This window comes from Triticum dicoccoides, chromosome 1B, assembly GCF_002162155.2.
Source record: "Triticum dicoccoides isolate Atlit2015 ecotype Zavitan chromosome 1B, WEW_v2.0, whole genome shotgun sequence".
In the NCBI taxonomy this organism is placed as follows: domain Eukaryota; kingdom Viridiplantae; phylum Streptophyta; class Magnoliopsida; order Poales; family Poaceae; genus Triticum; species Triticum dicoccoides.
In genome coordinates this window covers 223,101,841-223,123,737 of record NC_041381.1, presented here as the reverse complement: position 1 = coordinate 223,123,737, position 21,897 = coordinate 223,101,841, and the positions used below count along the sequence as shown (strand labels likewise).

Genomic DNA, 21,897 nt, shown 5'->3' with positions numbered 1-21,897 from the left:
GGCAGGCAAGTCTGGATACCCCCGTTCCCAGAACACCGACAGTAGCCCCCGGGCCCAAGGCGCACTTGGACTTGGCTTAGCAGAGAAGTGAAGAGGCAAGTGCGAAGCGCCACGGGCCCCAATAGCCTGCAGCCTTGGGCACCACGTGGCGGTTGATTGGACGTGGGCGTCCTGGCTCCCCATGGTACCTCGGCAAGCGCACAAATCGATAAGGGAGCGGTACCCGTCTAGTCTTACCTTCTTTGCCTTCTCCTTTGTTGCTCAGATCCCCTTTCTCGCTCCTGTCCTTCTTGCTTCCGAAATCCCCAGATCTACTCCAACTCTACATCCTAGCAAGGTAAGGCGCCTCGCCAGACCCCGCCCGGAGCAAGGTACTCGCCCGCTCTGGATCCTCCGAATGTGTCGGGGAAGAACCTTGCCCTGACGCGCCAGATGATGGTGCTGCAAGGCAACGACGGGGCGGCCGTGCTTAAGGTTGGTTCCGCCCGTCCCGAGGATGAAGGAAGCACCTTCTACCCGCTCTTCGTGAGCGCCATCGCCGCCGGCCTGGTGCCCCCCTTTTCAGAGTTCTTCTTCTCTATTCTTCACCATTACAACCTTCTGGCTCTGCACCTCCATCCCAACTATGTTCTTCTCCTGGTGATTTTCGCCTACTACTGCGAGGCTCACATCGGGGTGAGGCCCTCGGTGGCCTTGCTGCGCCATCACTTCTACCTCCGGGTCTCTCGCGGCCCCATCACCACGTGCGCAAGCTTTGTCGTGTATGGCAGCTCCAACGCCATCTCGAAGCCCGGGAAGAGGATTGAAGGCTTCAGGAGCAAGTGGGTCATGGTGGATGCTGGGCGCATCCATCCCCGGCTGATTCTGCCCATGGAGCAGCCCAAATCTGTTGACGCTTGGTCTCGCGTGGAGCTCGTTGATCCCCGTGTGAAGCCAGTGCTGGAGAGGATGGATGCGGATCTGTGGCTGGGCAACATGGCGACGGCGAAGTTGACCGGGGCATCGCTCCTGAGTGAGTTCCTGGACCATCGGGTGGCTCCGCTTTGGGAATATTCATTCCCGCTGTGGAGGCTCGAGGGGGCCGACTCTGCCCTTCGCCCGAGCTCCATAGCCCTGGCCGACGAAGATCTGGCCATGGTCCTCCAATCCTTGGTCGGGGGTGATGTGGCGAGACTGGAGGGTGCTCCTGTGCCCCTGTTCCTTCGGGAGGATTGGGAGCAGGTGGTGAACTCCATGTCCGCTTTCGACGGGGACGGGCCTATGCTCGTGGAGGTTCCCGAGGACCCGGCGGCCCTGGCGACGGTGAACGTGTCTTCCGGCAACTCCAGCGGAGAGGAGGAAGAAGAGGAGGAGGAAGAGGAGCCCGACTCCGAGGCGACCGACGGGGAGTCGAGAGCGCCCCTCCCTCATGCCGGACGACGACGAGGATGGCGACAAGCTAGGTGGCGAGAGCTCACCCCTAATCCCGAAGAAGGACAGGACAGGGCTGGTTTCCCGCGGGTCTGCTCCGGCTCCGAGGTGATCTGTAGATACGCCTCCTACTCCCGAGCCTCTTGAGGTTGATCCTAGCATCCGGCTCTCTAGCTTCAAGTTCGGCTGGAGGTTGCTTGAGCCTGCAAGCGATGACGAGTAAGTGCTCGATTCTCGTTTTGCTTCTTGCTTCATTGTTGAGGCTTGACGAAGAAGCTGAAGGGGGCTCCTGAGGCTTCGTCCGGGGCAGCTCCCCCACCCGCGGGAGGAGGGGGCACCGAGACGCGGGCCTCTCCTGCCCGGTCATCCTCGCGAGGCCTGGTGGGGCTAGCTAGAGCGAGCTCAGCCCCCATGGCCTAAGCGACTCCCGAGGTGTCCTTGCCTGACGCCACTGCCGCAGTCGGGGCGCCGAAGGTCCCGACTCATGGTGTTGTGATTACGCTGCCGTCTTCTCCTCCTACTCCGCCAACTGCCATCTCTCTGACTCCTTCTACTGTCCTGGATCGTGTTGCTGCTGAGCTAGACTGGCTGCGGAAAGATCTTCAGGGCGCCGACCCTCGCTTGGTGGCCGGGCGCCTGGAGCTGGCCTCCGGCTGGGTCCGCTCTGACTCTTCAGTCCGAGCGGCGCTGGCTCAGGCCGTGACAGCTTGCGACGAGGAGAAGCAGGCCATCCTCGAGGCGAAGGCCGCTCACGGCGCCGCCTTGGGTGAGGTAGCAGATGTCCGGGGTCGCTGCAAGGTGCTGGAGAGCGAGCTGCAAGGCCTGCACGAGCAGCTCGCCAAGGAGGCCCGTGTCCACCAGGAGAAGGAGGAAGACATGAAGGCTCGCGAGGCTGCCGCCAAGGATCGGGATGCCAAGCTTGACGAATGCCAAGGCCGCTTGGGTGTGCTGGAGGAGGCATTGGAGGCGAAGAGGATCGAGCTGGACGGCAAGGCGCGGGTCCTGGCCGAGGACCGCGTGGCCTTCATGAAGCTGGAGGTGAAGGCTTGCACCTTGCTAAAGTCGCTCTATGACAGCGGCCTGGAAAGCCCGCTGGCCGGCACCGAGGAAGGCCCTGCCAAGCTGCTTCCCTTCCTGGTCCGCGCCCTCGAAGATGTCGCCCTCGGCCTTGGCCCCACGGCTGAGGCTGAGGCGCGTGTCCTTTCTTCTGCAGCGTTAACGCGCGTCTTCACCCACGTCTACCTTCGCGACCCCGACGTTGACCTTGACAGCCTGCTGGAGCCCATGAGCGGCGAGCATGCCGCCGTCTCTGCCGAGGCCGTGAAGGGTCGAGCGGAGGCTCTGCTGGCGAAGTTTAGAGCCTTTAGCACCAAGCCGAAGCGAGGCGCTGCCGATCCTGGGGCTCCACGAGGCGAAGTCGCCCAGCGCAGCTCCGTCACCACCGATGGCACCGCCAACAAGTGATCCCTTCGCGGATCTGTCCTACTTTTAGCTCCTGCAACATGCATCATGCCTCATGGAGGCGTTTAAACTTGCGTTTGACGTTGCCAAAGTACTCTATGGACTGTAATATTTGCTTTTGAATTCATTGAGATTTGCGTTTTTCCTTCCTACTTGCTTGTGTTCTACGTCGGCAGAGCCCGGCCCCGCGCATACCTCAGCCGCCGTTAGCCCCGACCGGAAACCAGGACGGGACCAAGGAGTGAGGGGCTACATGACAAGTTAGGCTCCCGAGTCGCGATGCTCAGGAGTCCCCCTTGACGCACGATCAGCAAGTAGGGAGGTGGAATGTATGGGTGAATTTACCGTTCTACGTCTGCAGAGCCCGGCCTCGCGCATATCTCAACTGCCGTTAGCCTTTCGGAACTAAGGGGTGATGGGCTACGTGACCAGTTAGGCTCCTGAGTCGTGATGCTCACAAGTTCCCCTTGACGTTCAGACAGCCTTCGTACCTTGGCTCCGCTCGGGGAGAGGCGTCGAAGAACTAGGCCCGAGGGGCCTGGATGGGTGGCGTACACCTGGGCGTGACCCAGGTGTAGCCCCCGTGCCCAGCCCCTTCGCGCGGCACTCCAAGGGGGAGGCGTTACGATGAGGCCGGACACTGAGCTCTGGGCTCCCTGAGGTTGACGCGGCCGAGGGCCACCCTCAGTTGTTTATCACCAGCGCGGAGCATAGCGCTTTCGTATATGTACGGGCATAGCCGCTCCTCGGCAGTGTCGTCAGCCAGCACGGAGCATGGTGCTTCCACTGGTGCGTGGGAGGGGCTCCCCTCCGGGAGGAGCCCCCGGGGCGTGTACAGCCCCGCCCTGACACATGGCTGGCATGGTAGGGCCTAGCGAGGTGTATCTGGGCACCCGTGAGCTAGCACGGGACTCACGGGGCCCTACCTCAAGGCGGGTTGCGCCTGGCTCTGGGCCTTTTCTTGTAATGTGTTCCTGCAAGTTTGGTTAGATGTCGGCGCTCTACGTCCTCGGGTCCCGGCCCTCAAGCAGGCTCAGTCGTCGCTGGTATGCCAGGTCGTGATGCCGTGGACAAGGCCAGAGGGTGAGGGCTGGAGAGCAAGTAGGATCCCATGAGTCGCGATGCTAAGGTACCCCCCACCTTTAACGTGCAAGAGGCCGACATGAAGGAAGAGGGGTGCCGTGGACAGACATCAAATAACGATGATGATGAAACGCACGACCCAAAATAATGCAAGAGAGATACATGCCATTGGGTCTGGCCCGAGCGGCTTGGGGATTATGCAGCCCGAGGGACGCCCCCGATAAAGTAAGCTGAAAACATGAACTAAAGGGATACATGCCGCAGGGACGAACCCACGCGGCCTGGGAATGATGCAGCCCTGGGGGGCGCTCCCAGCTGAAAAATGAAGCTTGAAGGATGTCACCTGATGATGCTGAAGATGTAGGGATGCTGAAGTAGTGGACGGCATGCGCTGCGGGAGACGATCTTCACGAGCCCCCAGGCCCAGGGGCCTCGGGAGGCTCCGGAGGCACTGGCGGCTCCTTGCGGATCATCTCCACCTCTGCCTGGACTGCGGAATGCCTGACCGCCTGAGCCTCCTAGACGCTCCTCATGAGGCGCTGACGCACAACAGCCGCGTTCGGCAGGCCGTAAGGCATACGAACATAGCTATGGGGTGGACCTTCGCAGCACCCCACGCGTGAGGGCCAGAGGCGCTCTTGAGAGGCGGCTCGGTTGAGTCCTGGTATGTCGACGTAGACGCGCAGCCCACCATCCTCGCCTGGATGGGGAGCTACGGCGGGTAAGCGGCGGCTGCCACTCATGACTCTTGACTCCTGCAGCTCCTGAATGATCTCGCTAACGAACTCCTGAGGGTCTGGGCCTCCTTGCCTTGCTCCTTCTTGAGGGAAACATGCTTTGAAGAACGCCTCCAAGTGGTGCCCGAGCGCCTCCCTCGTGATCCTAGAAAAGTCGATGGCCCTCCAGGAGAGAGCCCCGAGCCTTGCTCGAGGAGGGCGCCAGGCGCACCTTCCTATGCGACAGAATGAGGTGCCCCCTGAACAGGCGCGGACCCTGAGGGGCCTGCCTCCCGAGGGGTTGGGCCAGGCGATATCTTCTTCTTCTTAGGGGCAGCCCCGGGAGGCCTCCCGTTCCCGTGATCTGGGTCTTCAGTTGATGCGGCTTGGAAAGCACATTCCAGAGAACACACGGCGTCTCTCTCTTCACAGGGCACTGTGATGACCCCACCGCTTCCTGGCATCTTGAGGACATTGTAGCCGTGATGGGTCACGGCCATGAACTTGGCCAGGGCGGGGTACCCGAGGATGGCATTGTACGGCAGGTGGATGTGAGCGACATCAAAGTCAATGAGCTCGGTGCGGTAGTTATCGCACTTCCCGAAGCTAACAGGAAGGCGAACCTGCCCTATCGGAACCGTGGAACCATCAGTGACTCCTGAGAAAGGCTTGGTTGGCTGCAGGTGATTGTATGGCACTTGGAGATTGTTGAACGTCTCGACGGATAGGACATTGAGCCCTGCTCCTCCATCGATGAGGGTCCTAGTGACTTGCACATTGCTGATGATTGGGGAACAAAGCATCGGGAGGACTCCTGCTGTGGCCGCACACTTGAGCTGATCCGCTGAGTTGAACGTGATAGCGCATGCTGACCACCTGAGAGGGCATGTGGCCTCAAGCTTGGGGAGGACTGCATTCACTTCGTGAGCAAACTACTTGAAGATGCACTGAGAGGCCGGGGCTTGAGCGCCGCCCAAGATGCAAGCGATTGCACGTGGCTCCTGGAAGCCTCCAGCCCCCTCGTCCTGGTGATGGTCTTCATTCCTCCTCGGCTGTGGTGGCAGAGGAGGGAGGCCTGCGTTGCCTTGTGGGCGATCCTCGGGAGGCTGATCCCTCCAACCCCCCTCGTGAGGTGGGTCCCTCCAACCTCCCTCACGAGGCTGGTCCTACCAGCGGTCCTCGCGAGGTCGGTCACGCCATCCTTGGTGGGGGCCACGGTCTTCCCATCGTCCTCCACCTCTTCCTCCTCCTCGGCCATAGCCCCTGTCGCTGCGCTCAGGGCGTCGGCCGGCACGCACGTCTCGCACGGCCCTGAGCTCTTGGTATTCATTGGTGTTGTGGGTGTGGAGGTCGTGGTACACGCAGTACCGGTTGCCCTTGGATGACTCAGGCTGATCATTGCCTCACTTGGTGTCCGGCTCTGCCGCAAGCACGGCAGCCCCCTTGCACTTCACGTCCTTGGCCTTGGGCTTCTTCTCTTCTGGGTCAGCAGCTGGCAGCTCGAGGAGGGAAAGGCGCCCTTCCTCGGCCCTAGCGCACTTGGTCGCCAGATTGAATAGCTCCAGGGAGGTGCACAGGTCCTCATGGATCACGAGCTCCTCCTTCATCTTGACGTCACACACGCCTTCGAAGAAGGCTGAGATGATGGCCTCCTGAGACACCTTGGGGATCTTAAGGCGAGCGTTGTTGAAGCGTTGGATGAACTTCTGCAGGGTCTCTCCCGGCTGCTGCTTGACGCGACGCAAGTCTCTCATGGCCGAGGGCCGGTCGTGGGTGCCTTGGAAGTTGGCAATGAATTGGGTGCGCATCTCGTCCCAGGAGGATATCGTGCCAGGAGCCAGGTTCAGGAGCCACGTGCAGGCGCCGTCCTTGAGCACCATGGGGAACTAGTTCGCCATGACCTTCTCGTCCCCGTTGGTGGCTTCGATGCCCAGCTGGTAGAGCTAGAGGAACTCAGCAGGGTCAGCCGTGCCATCGTAGCGCGGGGGCAGGTCTGGCTTGAACTTGCCCGGCCAGGCCACGCAGCGCAGCTCGGCGGAGAAGGCACGGCAGCCTGCAGTGGCCGCGGGAGCCCTTTGGTGACGGAGATCTTGATCTTGCGGGTCTCTGTGCGCTGCAGCCAGGTGCAGCGTGGGGTCTTGATGCGCTATAGCAGGAGCGCGTTCGTGCTGAGCCGGTGCGGGAGCACACGGGCGGCCTCCTGGGGATGAGGGATCTCTTGGCAGCTCTTCTCTTGCTGTGCTGGCGCCGGACGGAGTGGGTTCTGCCCAGGGGCCACGCGCCTTGGGGCCAAGGCGCCTTCTTGAGGAGGAGGCGGCTGAGGCGCCCCGGAGCTTCGTCACCCGCGCAGGGTGGGGCGCGGTGCAGTGAGAGGGATGGTGCGGGGGAGCCCCCAGCGGCGCTGATGAGCTCGGTGATGCGGGCGAGCCACTCGTCGTAGAGGTCGTCGACGGGACAGTAGTGCAGGAGCTCCCGTGCCAGGAGCAGCACGGCGTGCGCGTCCGCAGGAGCGCGACGGGCGTGGGACGAGGACCCGGCCAGAGTCAGCGACGGGGTGGTGGTGCGGCCTTCCCGCCGCACTGAAGGATGCAGGGACGACGCCTGCTGCTCGTTCCCCGCCAGGCCAGTGGCGGCGTTGACGGCAGGCGACGGGGAACGGCGGGGGCGCCCGCCGACGGGGGCCGTCTGGGCGACGCGAGTGGCGAGAGCGGCCAGGCGCTCGACACGGGCGCGACATTCGTCTGACATGGATGGTACGGGCAGCGAAACATGAGGCGACAGAAGGTAGATTCCGACACACCCCTACCTGGCGCACCAAATGTTGGATTTCGGGTTCCGGTAGACCCTCAAGGTTCGAGCACTGGGGTGCGCGTGGAGATCACACCTCCAGCCTACCCATGTCTCACCGCCTCGCCGGGATCTAAAACTACACGAAGAACAACACAAGGGACACGAGGTTTATACTGGTTTAGGCCACCATTGTGGTGTAATACCCTACTCCAGTGTGTGGTGTGGTGGATTGCCTCTGGGGCCGATGATTAACAATACAAGGAAGAACTGCCTCGCGAGGGGAGGAGTTCTTGTGGTGGTGCTGGCTAAGGTTCTTCTCTCTGGTTAATCTCTAGACTAGATCTCTCTGTCGGTCAGTTCTCTCTCTAGGTCAGATCTCTCTCCCCCTCCATCCTGGGGGTGGCTAGTCCTATTTATAGGCGAAGGCCCTGGTCCTGTTCCCAAATATTGAGCGGGAAGGGCGCCAACAATTGGCCATTTTGAAGGGGAACATCTAGTACACTTATCCTGACTAAAGTTGGTCCTCGCTTGCCAAAGACCCTGACGATGACGCCGGCTTGGGCTCCACGATGACCTTCATCCTGCCGTCCTGCTGGTCTTGGTCTCGTTGCACCGAAATGGTTGCCTTTGCTTGATTCCCTCGCCTGCACTTACCCCCTTTGCACCAAAGAGGAAACAAGGACTCTGCGCAGGCCGGCGCGCGCCTGGTGCCCACCTGGCCTTGGTCGTCATGGCTTGCGTCACGGGCACCTCGTGAGGTACCCCGCCTTGATCTCTCCGCCTCCTCACGAGCCAGCCTGACGAGGCCGTGCCTGAGGAAGCCTCCTGTCATTCGCCCTGCGAGGCTTGGCCCCTCGCAAGGGTCTTGAGCATGTGTTGATGAAGATGGGCCGTACTGGGCTACTCCTTGAGCCACCTCGCAGGCCACAGGCAGGCAGTCTAGGTACCCCCGTTCCCAGAACACCGACATCCGCTTCCCCATGCTGCCTCAGCAACCGTTTGACTTGATGAGACCATGCCGCATGCAGAAGAAAACCATTATTACCTGTGATCGTGGACGCGGGCGGTTGGCCTCCTTCTGGCTATAATTGAGGAGGGGGCGGAGCCCCCATTGCTCATCCCCTCCTTCTTCTTGTTGCCGCCTCCTTCTTCTTCCTCCTTGCTTTGCTGTCTTGCTGCAACTCCCATGGCGCCAATAAGGAGGTTCTCCACCGACGAGAAGGGAAAAACCCCCCGCGAAGAGCAAGGGCCCCTTCCGCCGAAGAAGAGGTTAAGCTGCTCCCGTGGCGCTGGCGTGAAGCCGGAGGTGACGAGGCCTTGGTTCGAGCGACCTCAGCCTGGCTATCCATTGCCCTTGTATGCCCAAGAACATGGCTCCAGAGGAGGAGGTGACGCCTCGTGCCGCTTGTGTCATGGTGGTGATGGCCAAGTCGTGGTGGCGCGGGCCACCGTACCACGAACCCATGCCGAGGGCTCCTCGAGGGAGTTTGTGATATGGACGGCGATGCCACCGCGTTCCTGGATTAGGTTCCTGAGGTTCTTTGCTAGAGAGATTCCGCCAAGGGGGGCACTCGAGCTGTGGCTGCAGCACGCTGGGTGGAATTCCCTGCCACAGGGCCGGAAGTTGAAGTTGTCCCCCCGGGCAAGATCTTCATGACGCGTGGATGGGGCGAGGTCGCCCGCGCCTGCTGCGCGGAAGGGGCCCTCGACATCCACTTCGAGTTTGACGGCGCCTCCACGTTGTTCTTCAAGGTCTTCGAGAAAGGGGGCTTTCGCCTGGAGTGCTGCCCTGGAGGGGGCCGTCCGGAAGGTGGAGCGGCAGGTGCTGAGCCCACCCTTGGTCCTGCCAATAGCTCCTCCAGCGACAGTGTCGACTCCTGGGAGCCCAGCGACTCTCCCAAGCTTGGCGAGACTCCGGAGACAAGCGACGACAGCTATGTGCCCCCAAGCTCCCGACGTGCCCAAAGCGCGGTGGCGGCATCTTCCCGCTGCCACCGATGATCTGGATGGGGTTGGCGTCCACCCCAGGGGCCCACTGTTGGTGATGGCGTCGGTGGCCGTAGCTAGGGCTTCCTCCTTCTTTTGTTCCCGGCGAGGAGTCGAGACGAACCCTGTCAGGACCCCGACTCGATGTCACATCGATCTAGCCTGTAGCACCTCATATCACTTTGTGGCCTCACGCACGGTATCCCCACGGGTGTCGCCTTACTTTTGCCCGGGACCGTTTGCGCCTTTTGGCTCACGTATATGATAGTGTCGCTAGCATCCATATGATAGGGAGCCCGGGCTGACATGACTAGTCGTAAACCCAAAGTGGCACAGACTTACAGGGACAGGCATTCATGACCCAGCCTCGAACGTGTCGGTCAACAGCAAGTGGGTCCGGGATGTAGCACTGGGCTAGCAGGACTCCGGTAAACCGGGCTGTAGCGGCTAACAGGACTCCGGTACTCAATGCGTGACATTTCCCCGATGGGACAGACACCGGAACGAGGAAGGACACATGCCGGCCAGCCTAAGTGTTCCAGAGCAGTAGCAAGCTACCATGGCTCAGCAATAACACTAGGAGACATTTCCCGGTAAGAGAGGCTACTAAAGATAAACAACCAGATAGTCAGATCCCACACATACCAAGCATTTCAATCATACACACAATATGATCGATATGTGCAAATACAACGAAGCATCACAACATGACTCTACGACACAAGTACTTTATTTAACGCTCAGAGAGCCATACATAACATACACAAAGGTACGGTCTCACGACCCAGCATTCAAGTCATACAGTCATACAAACCCGCAGCGGAAGTAACTTGTCTGAGTACAGACAACTAGTAAAATAAAAGAGGCTTGGAAAGCCTAGCTATACTACGTGGTCCTTCACAAGCTCAGGATCACCACCTGGGCCTTAGCCTACTCATTGATGTCAACGTCTATGTAGAACCCATCAGAAGGGGTTGCAGCGTCTTCTGTAAAAATGTAAATTATAGCAACATGAGTACAAAGGTACTCAGCAAGACTTACATCAGATCCTACATACATGCATATTATCAAGAAGGGTTGGTGGAGTTATTGCAGCAAGCCAGCTTTGACTCTTGGCTAGGCTAACCTACGAGACTCCAACTTGAAATGGTTTTGCGTACACGAGTCCACTACTCACCAGTTCAATACACTACCGAGGATCCACCTCCGTCTTCCTACGGAAGAGCCATCCTCGGCACTCACACTTATCTTGAGGCTTTTAGTAGTTTCCATTTACTTGTCTATGAACTGTATAGGCAACCAAGTAGTCCTTTACCGCGGACGCGGCTATTCGAATAGATCATGTTAACCCTGCAGGGGTGTACTCCTTCATACACGCTCTCACCACTTATCGTTGTTTACACGACATGTACTCGGCAACCTTCAAGCGGAAGCCCAACGTGGGTGTCGGCCACGACCTACCTAATCACCTAAGTCTCTAGTCCAGGTTTATCGCCTATTCGGGTTCCATCCATGAGGAGATCCGGCCGAGGTATCGCTCACAGCCCCAAACGATGTGAATAGGGTTCCCGAGATACCTAACGGGTATTCGGTACACCGTGCCACGTACCTACCGCATCACAGCCCACCCCTACGGTCAGCGCTGTCCACGGCCTCCAGTATACTACAAACACCAGAAACTACTTGCAACTCCTGGACAGAGAACTAGGGTGACCAAGAAGTCGAGAGGGTCCATTGGTTTCGGGCCCAATGCATGGTAGTAACTGAATCTTAAATCACACATACAGATCTCAGTGCTTAAGGTCGGCTTCAATGAAACAACCCACCATGTACTCCTACATGGCCTCTCATCGATACCTTTATCAAATCATGTTCACCACACCACTTTCATTACCGACATAATCATTTCACTCTAGTCCATCACCCAGAAGAACCAGACCTGACACGACTCTAAGCATAGCAGGCATAGCAAGGTAGGAACAACACATACATATGGCTCAATCAACTCCTACACATGCTAGTGGGTTTCATCTAGTTACTGTGGCAATGACAGGTCATGCAGAGGAAGTGGGTTCAACTACCGTAGCACACAGCAGTTTGAAACGCGTTGTCTTAATGCAGTAAAAGAGAGCAGGAGCGAGAACATGGGATTGTATCGATATGATCAAATGGTTGGTTGCTTGCCTGATGGTTCGATGCACTGATACGGTTCTTCGTTAGGGTAATCACGATACTCCTCGGAGGCAGAACCTGTCGCAAGGGACACCGATACACAACCATTACCAAACAATGTGCAACAACATGATGCATGCATGAAACATGGCAATATGAGTGTGTTGGGCTAATGCAACTAAAACCAGAAGGGTTTGAACCAATTTGAATCAAAGATTCAAATTTCAAACTCAAACATGGCCCTTTAAAGTGTTTTTCCTTGTTCTGCATTAAACATCAAGTTAGCTTGTTTAATCATGCATGAAAATAGTACAGATGGATAGATTGGATTTTTCTGATCATTTTTCATATATAATTTGTCTGATTTGGAGTTACAGAATAAAAGTTATGAATTTTTGAAGTTTAAATTATATTCTGAAATTTCCTATATTAGAATAATTCCAGAAAATCAATTATTGCGTCAGCCTGACGTCAGTGTGACGTCAGCAGGTCAACGGAACATGTCCGGGTCAAACCTGACAGTGGGTCCCGCGTGTCAGTGTGATTAGTTTAATTAAAATTTAAATAAAACTAAACCTGTTTAATTAACAGGGCTGGGCCCCACCTGTCATTGACTCAGGGGAGTCAAACAGGGCCCACCCGTGGTTAGAGTCAACGCCAGCGGCGCCGGCGTTTAGCCGCCGGTGAGCCCGACGCGGCGGCGGGAGTGGTTTTGGCCGTTTCGGCCACCAGATGGGTCACGGAGACCACCGGAGTGGAGCTGAGGACGAGCCGCAGCTCTTGGTGGAGTCCGTTGGGGTCGGGGTGGTCGGAGTTGGCGCCGGCGACGACTTTGGCGGCCACCGGAGTTCGGGTGAAAGCGAACTCGGCCTAGGGTGTGCGGGAAGGTGCGGGAAGTGCACGGTTGGGCCCAACGCAGCGTGGTGAGTGCGTTGGACACCGCGGGTTGGCCGGAGGATGGCCGGGAGCACGTCGGCGACGAGATCCGCGGCGGTGCGTGCGTGTGATCTTCGTGCGATGGCTACACGGCTCGGGAATGAGAGAGGGAGGGTCGGAGGGGTAGCTAGGCTCACAGCGCTCCCGTAGAGGCCACCGGCGGGGTCGGGGACGAGCTGAGGCGGCGACGGCGTTGAAGGGGATCTCCGGCGACGGCGAGCTCGGGCGAGGTCGATGCGGTGGTCTCGGGCCGCACGAGCACACGGGGCTCGGCTAGCTCGATGAAGTGGACGGCGGCGGAGCTCCTGGACACGGCGGCACGGCGTGGGGTTGACGGAGGGCGTGGCTACGGCGAGGGGGTGGCGGCGATGGCGTCGGCCATGGCGTGGGAGAGCGAGGGAGAGGAGCTGGAAAGGGGAGGGGTGTCTGGGAGGTTCGGGGGAGAGAGAGAGGCCGATTCACGGCGTTAGCCGGGCGAGGGAGGCGGCGAGGCGGCGAGCAGGTGCGTGGCACCCATGCGGTGCTCGCCGTCGAGCACCTGCCTGCCTGCCTGGCCGGCAAGCAGCTCGCTGGCGCGGTGCTGGGCTGGGCCGGCAGGTGGGCCGGGTGCTGGGCGCCAGGTAAGCTTTTTCCATTTTTTTTCTGTTTTCTGTTTTTTTAATACTTCTGCAACTTTGTTGAATTAAATAAAATACTTAGGCTACTCCTAAAATCACCAAACTACTCCTGGTCCATAGTTGGATTATTTCCAACATGAAACATTTTAGTTTGGAGATATTTGAGCATTTAAATATTTTATATAATTTTAAATGCCCAAATTCAAATATTTATGATTTAATTCAAAAACCCTAGGATGGCCTAGGAAAATGTGCACCACTTTTGGCAAAGGTTCTGAACCAAGACAAAAATGATGGGCATTTTAGAAGGGCATTTCAGGTTCATTGAAAATATTTTTAGTAACCCTAGTTGGTTTCAGAGGGGGCTGGGGGTTCTGTCATCCCCATTTCAAGTTTCTGATGAAGAATAGACATGATGCAACACTCTAATGCATGAACTAGCTAGGGTGTGACAACTCACCCCCACTCAAAAGAATCTCGTCCCGAGATTTGGGTTCCTCCGGAAAGAAGGCGGGATACTCGAGTCGAAGACGATCCTCCCTTTCCCAAGTTGCTTCATCCTCAGAATGGTGCGACCATTGAACTTTGAGAAACTTGATATTATGACGTCGAGTGGTACGCTCGGCCTGATCGAGGATACGAATGGGGTACTCTTGATATGTAAGATTATCCTGGAGATCAAGCGTTTCGTAGTCCACTCCACGGATAGGATCCGAGAAGCAACGCCTGAGTTGAGAAACATGGAAGACATCGTGGACTCTGGAGAGGTGCGGAGGTAGTTCCAACTGGTAGGCAACTTCTCCTCGTTTGGCGAGAATGCGAAAAGGTCCAATGTAACGAGGAGCCAATTTGCCTTTGATACCGAAACGATGGGTTCCCTTCAGAGGGGTAACCCGAAGATAAGCCTTCTCGTCAACCTCGAAAGTCATAGCCTTATGTTTTCGGTCATATTGACTCTTTTGACGAGATTGGGTTGTTTTCAACTTTTCACGAATGATGCGAACTTGCTCTTCTGCTTCCTGAATCATATCCAGGCCAAAGAATTGTCTTTCCCCGGTTTCTGACCAGTTAAGGGGTGTTCGACACCGTCGTCCATAGAGAACTTCAAAAGGGGCTTTACCCAAGCTAGATTGATAGCTGTTGTTGTAAGCAAATTCGGCAAATGGAAGGCACTTCTCCCAACCCATTCCGAATGAGATAACAGAGGCTCGAAGCATGTCTTCTAGAATTTGTTTGACGCGTTCCACTTGACCACTCAACTGAGGGTGGAAAGCGGTGCTAAAGGAGAGACGGGTTCCCATAGCATTTTGGAAACTTTCCCAAAATTGAGAGGTGAAAAGACTTCCTCGATCCGAGTTAATTTCCAAAGGAACACCATGGAGAGACACTATCCGGGAGATGTATAAGTCTGCCAGCTGACTAGCGGTTATACTCTCACGAACAGGTAGGAAATGGGCTACTTTGGAAAGACGATCGATAACGACGAAGATAGCATTATTCCCTCTCTTGGTCCTGGGAAAAGCGATAATGAAATCCATACCAATTTTATCCCATTTCCATTCAGGAATAGCTAAGGGTTGAAGGGTGCCAGCAGGCCGTTGATGCTCTGCTTTTACACGACGACAGGCATCGCAATTAGCAATATACTGAGCAATTTCTCTCTTCATCCTAGTCCACCAGAACCTCTGGCGTAGGTCCTGATACATCTTAGTACTACCGGGATGAATGGTGAGAGGAGATTCATGAGCCTCCTTAAGGATCAATCGTCTCAGGTTTCGCACTTTGGGAACCACTAGTCGATTCCCGAAGTATACGACCCCTTGATCACTAATGGAGAAACAATTCGCAATTCCTTTCTTGATGTTTCTCTTGATGCGGGAGATTCCTGGATCTACCTTCTGTGCCTTGATGATCTGGTCCGTAAGAGTAGGTTTCGCTACCAAGGTGGAAAGAAAACCTTGAGGAACAATGTGAAGGTTAAGCTTCCGAAATTCCTCATGGAGAAGCGGTTGACTTTGTTGTAACATTAGGTTGTTACAATAAGATTTACGACTTAGCGCATCAGCCATGACGTTGGCTTTCCCTGGGGTGTAAGTTATTCCCAAGTCGAAATCTGTGATCAACTCGACCCAACGTCTTTGCTTGAGATTCAAATCCGGTTGGGTGAAGATGTACTTCAGACTTTGGTGATCAGTGAATATTTCGCAACGATTACCGAGGAGGTAATGTCGCCAGGTTTTAAGTGCATAGACTACAGCTGCAAGCTCTAGATCATGAGTAGGATAATTCTCCTCATGTGGGTGCAATTGCCGTGAGGCGTAAGCAATTACATGTCGATCTTGCATGAGAATACAGCCTAGTCCTTGTCGCGAGGCGTCGCAGTAGATAACAAAGTCCTTGGAGAAGTCTGGCGGTACCAGTACGGGAGCAGAAGTCAGGCGTCTTTTCAGTTCCTGAAAGCTGTGCTCACATTGTGGAGTCCATTCGAATTTCTTATCTTTCTTGAGGAGTTCAGTTAGGGGTTTAGCAACTTTGGAGAAGTTTTCGACAAAGCGACGGCAATAGCTCGCTAAGCCCAGAAAACTGCGAACTTGCTTGACCGATTCAGGTGGAGTCCAATTAAGGATGGCTTGAACTCGCTCAGGGTTAACAGCAATACCTTTACCAGATATTACATGACCCAGATAGGTCACTTCTGACAACCAAAATTCACATTTGGAAAACTTGGCATAAAGGCGGTGCTCTCGAAGTTTCTTCAACACTAGCCTTAGATGTTCGGCATGTTCTTCCTCGTTCTTGGAGTAGATGAGTATATCATCGAGATAAACTATGACGAATTTATCCAAATACTCCATGAAGATTGAGTTCATTAACCGAGAAAAGGTGGCTGGAGCGTTGGTTAAGCCGAAGGACATGACGGTGTACTCGTATTGGCCATAACGAGTAACAAAGGCCGTTTTAGGAATGTCCCCGTTTCTGATTTTGATTTGATGGTAGCCCAACCTCAAATCCATCTTGGAGAAGACTGAGGATCCAGCGAGCTGATCATACAGGTCATTGATCCTGGGGAGCGGATATTTGTTCTTGATTGTGACCAAATTGACAGGTCGGTAATCTACAACCATCCGGTCCGTACCATCCTTTTTCTTGACGAAGAGGACGGGGCAAGCCCACGGAGATGAACTAGGTCGGATGAAACCCTTTTTCAAGGACTCATCGAGTTGTTTCTTAAGCTCGGCTAGTTCTAGTGGTGCCATCTTGTAAGGTCTTCTAGCAATCGGGACGGTTCCTGGAATGAGGTCTATTACGACTCAACATCCCTGTCGGGTGGAACACCTGGCAATTCCTCTGGGAAGACATCCGGAAAGTCACGGACTGCCGGGACGTCCTCAAGGTCTGGCAAAGGGCTGGCGTTAAGAGAATATAACTGTCGCTTGGCTATTCGGGTCAAGACATTGACTATCTTCCCCGAAGGATGGGTAAGTTGAACAGTCCTAGTGAAGCAATCAATTTGGGCATGATGAACTGACATCCAGTCCATACCCAGAATGATATTAATATCTGAAGATTTGAGGGCTATCAAAGATGCGAGGAAAACTAGTCTGTCGACTTGGATTTCATTTCCATGGCTTACTCCAGAAGTTTGCCATTTGGATCCCGGAGTTTGAATTACCATAGAGGTTGGCATGTCACAGAATGCGATGTTATGCAAACGAGCATAATTTTCGGATATAAAAGAATGAGAGGCTCCTGTATCGAGAAGAACAGATGCCGGGTGGCAATTAACAAGAAGCGTACCAAGAACGACGTTGGGATCGTCTTGAGCTTCCTCGGCAGAGATACAGTTGACATGGCCACGTGCAGCGGTGGCCGGCTTGGCGTGGAACACTTTCCCTGTCGGCTTGCCACGGCCAACAGCTTTAGCAGATTGGTTGGGGTTGGTCTGGGGACACTCACGCATATAGTGACCAGATTCCCCACACTTGAAACAAGTCACGGAACTGGTACGTGGAGGAGCATTATTGGTTGGACCACCATAGGGCTTGGCTGGTGCAGACTGTTGAACGGGGCGAGGCACCTGGAAGGATGGCCTCGGTGTGAACCTGGGTGGCAGGGCGGTGTTGGGCACCCACACGCGGCGCTTCTGAGGACCAGCACCGGATGAGGAACCCGCGTCACGGCCATGCTTGCGTGTTGCGTCATAATCAGTCTGACCAGTCTCAGCACTGATGGCCTTGTTAACAAGTTTCTGAAAGGATGTGCACTCATGCAGACGGAGGTCGCGGCGAAGCTCAGGACTAAGCCCCTTACGGAACCTTGCTTGCTTCTTGGCATCAGTAGAAACTTCCTCAGTTGCATATCGTGCGAGGTTACCGAACTCCCTGCTGTAAGCATCCACAGAGAGTCGGCCCTGAGTGAAACTGCAAAATTCCTCACGTTTACGGTCCATGAGACCCTCCGGAATGTGATGTTCACGGAAAGCCTCGCTGAATTCCGCCCAAGTAGTGACATGGCCTGCTGGACGCATAGCTCCATAATTCTCCCACCATAGACTGGCGGGGCCTTCAAGATGATATGCAGCAAAGGTGACCTTGTCAGCCTCAGCTACTAGCGCAGAACGCAGTTTGTGAGAAATACTGCGAAGCCAGTCATCAGCGTCGAGAGGCTCGACGGAGTGGTGGAACGTGGGTGGATGTAATTTGATGAAATCACTGAGTGACACCACGTTAGTCCTCTGATGGTGTGTTGTGTTCTGTTCAATACGCTCCAACAAACGGTTGGTCTCCCGCTTGTTTCTTTCGGCTTCCATCATAACCTCGGCTAGGGAAGGAGGATGAGGCAGATTTGTATTCCTGACTTCACTGCCTTCGGCCTGCTCTTGAGGAGCAGGGTTAGTGCGCGTGTTGACCATCCTAGGTAAACAAAACAATGATTTAGTCAGGATGATAAAATTCCGACATAGGATACATAATGTAAGGAATAACTCGGAATGCAAGATGATCATCCGTATGACATGGTAGATACAGAAACTGCTTCTTTATTCCATCGTCATACACACCATACAAGGTTTAGTACAAGACCAAACAAGGCACTATTACGGTGAAAAGAGGGTTACATCTCATCGGAGGCATTCCAAGCTCCTATACATTATTTTTCCACACCTCCGGAAGGCGATACAAACTAGGTCATATCCCACGAGTCACGCAGGACGATAGACGACATAGCTAACACGAACTAGTGATACTACTACTAACTCAGACCGATCCATAGTAGTCCTCGTAGAAGTCACCTCCATAGCCCGGAAGCTCAACATGATCATCCGGAAACAGACGATCTCGCGGAGCTTGTGGACCATAGGGGCTAGGATGAGGTCTTGGACCAACAGACGGTGGCCTGCGGGGACCACGAGGTGGGGTGATGCCTCCTACATCACGCCAACCCATCACGTCTGGCAGAGCAGATCTCACAGGATAGAGATCGCGCATATCCGAATATCCAGCTTGCACCGCCGGTGCAAACCGAGTCAATGTGGCCTAGTGGTCAGCACGGGTATTGAAGAGCTCTAACCTTAAGGCCCGATTTTCACGGTCCTTATCCTCGAGCATCTCAGCAGTGGTGCGGGTCCGTGAATCCTCCTGGGTGGGGTCAGCATAGATAGCTTGGAGATACCCTTGTGCTCCCGGAAGTGATCCTGGCATATACCGAAAATCAGAGTCCCGAAATAGACCAGATCTGACTCGCATAATGGTCATCATAGAGTAGGCGGCGTCCTGCACAGCCATCTCAATGGTAACCCCGAGTCCATAGGAGCAGTGAAGGGGCTCGGTGGACCCAGGATAAGATGGAAATATCTTGACAGTGCAGAGATACTGGCTTTGATTAAAGTCTCGGAATTGCTCTTCGACCGTGTACTCAGGATACCAGCGGTATCCAGCCTCAGTCATTACCCTGACCAACATGGCGGTATGACCGGGTACATCTAGGCATCGAGTCAGGCGAACCACTTGATTGAGGTCGCGAGTGGCCATCTGAAAACACAATCATAATGCAAAGGCATTAGAATTTCTAGCAAAATTTCGGCAGCATAACAGCTGTAAATGCTCAGGAAGGATTTTGAGACATTTGACAAAGGATTTCATACACACTCAACATCATCATATCAAGTTCTGAGTCCATCCTAGCAACATAATGTGGTAGTGGAATTGAACTAGGCTTGTATCCATCAAACCTATAAGGTACTACTGATTAGTAACACGTGATCCTGATAGAGAGAATAGATCCTAATTCCTTAACCCCCGGTGGAAGAATAGACTGACTCAGATCAGAATGTTATAAGATAAAGGAGTAAAAAGAGCCTTACGTTCCAACCCACAAACAATTCCCCTACATATAACTAAAGAATTTCTAGACTCAACATCGACCAGTTTGGCTTGGAGAACCTACAGGCAGTCCGGCTCTGATGCCAACGCTGTCAGGACCCCGACTCGATGTCACATCGATCTAGCCTGTAGCACCTGATATCACTTTGTGGCCTCACGCACGGTATCCCCACGGGTGTCGCCTTACTTTTGCCCGGGACCGTTTGCGCCTTTTGGCTCACGTATATGATAGTGTCGCTAGCATCCATATGATAGGGAGCCCGGGCTGACATGACTAGTCGTAAACCCAAAGTGGCACAGACTTACAGGGACAGGCATTCATGACCCAGCCTCGAACGTGTCGGTCAACAGCAAGTGGGTCCGGGCTGTAGCACTGGGCTAGCAGGACTCCGGTAAACCGGGCTGTAGCGGCTAACAGGACTCCAGTACTCAATGCGTGACATTTCCCCGAAGGGACAGACACCGGAACGAGGAAGGACACATGCCGGCCAGCCTAAGTATTCCAGAGCAGTAGCAAGCTACCATGGCTCAGCGGTAACACTAGGAGACATTTCCCGGTAAGAGAGGCTACTAAAGATAAACAACCAGATAGTCAGATCCCACACATACCAAGCATTTCAATCATACACACAATATGCTCGATATGTGCAAATACAACGAAGCATCACAACATGACTCTACGACACAAGTACTTTATTTAAGGCTCAGAGATCCATACATAACATACACAAAGGTACGGTCTCACGACCCAGCATTCAAGTCATACAGTCATACAAACCCGCAGCGGAAGTAACTTGTCTGAGTACAGACAACTAGTAAAATAAAAGAGGCTTGGAAAGCCTAGCTATACTACGTGGTCCTTCACAAGCTCAGGATCACCACCTGGGCCTTAGCCTACTCATTGATGTCAACGTCTACGTAGAACCCATCAGAAGGGGTTGCAGCGTCTTCTGTAAAAATGTAAATTATAGCAACATGAGTACAAAGGTACTCAGCAAGACTTACATCAGATCCTACATACATGCATATTATCAAGAAGGGTTGGTGGAGTTATTGCAGCAAGCCAGCTTTGACTCTTGGCTAGGCTAACCTACGAGACTCCAACTTGAAATGGTTTTGCGTACACGAGTCCACTACTCACCAGTTCAATACACTACCGAGGATCCACCTCCGTCTTCCTACGGAAGAGCCATCCTCGGCACTCACACTTATCTTGAGGCTTTTAGTAGTTTCCATTTACTTGTCTATGAACTGTATAGGCAACCAAGTAGTCCTTTACCGCGGACGCGGCTATTCGAATAGATCATGTTAACCCTGCAGGGGTGTACTCCTTCATACACGCTCTCACCACTTATCGTTGTTTACACGACATGTACTCGGCAACCTTCAAGCGGAAGCCCAACGTGGGTGTCGGCCACGACCTACCTAATCACCTAAGTCTCTAGTCCAGGTTTATCGCCTATTCGGGTTCCATCCATGAGGAGATCCGGCCGAGGTATCGCTCACAGCCCCAAACGATGTGAACAGGGTTCCCGAGATACCTAACGGGTATTCGGTACACCGTGCCACGTACCTACCGCATCACAGCCCACCCCTACGGTCAGCGCTGTCCACGGCCTCCAGTATACTACAAACACCAGAAACTACTTGCAACTCCTGGACAGAGAACTAGGGTGACCAAGAAGTCGAGAGGGTCCATTGATTTCGGGCCCAATGCATGGTAGTAACTGAATCTTAAATCACACATACAGATCTCAGTGCTTAAGGTCGGCTTCAATGAAACAACCCACCATGTACTCCTACATGGCCTCTCATCGATACCTTTATCAAATCATGTTCACCACACCACTTTCATTACCGACATAATCATTTCACTCTAGTCCATCACCCAGAAGAACCAGACCTGACACGACTCTAAGCATAGCAGGCATAGCAAGGTAGGAACAACACATACATATGGCTCAATCAACTCCTACACATGCTAGTGGGTTTCATCTAGTTACTGTGGCAATGACAGGTCATGCAGAGGAAGTGGGTTCAACTACCGTAGCACACAGCAGTTTGAAACGCGTTGTCTTAATGCAGTAAAAGAGAGCAGGAGCGAGAACATGGGATTGTATCGATATGATCAAATGGTTGGTTGCTTGCCTGATGGTTCGATGCACTGATACGGTTCTTCGTTAGGGTAATCACGATACTCCTCGGAGGCAGAACCTGTCGCAAGGGACACCGATACACAACCATTACCAAACAATGTGCAACAACATGATGCATGCATGAAACATGGCAATATGAGTGTGTTGGGCTAATGCAACTAAAACCAGAAGGGTTTGAACCAATTTGAAT

The 21,897-nt window shown here is 54.4% G+C and overlaps 1 pseudogene; it reads left to right on the top strand.

The window, feature by feature from the left end:
- Positions 1 to 435: 435 nt before the first annotated feature.
- Positions 436 to 21,897, top strand: part of LOC119350309 — a 44,785-nt pseudogene continuing 23,323 nt past the window's right edge.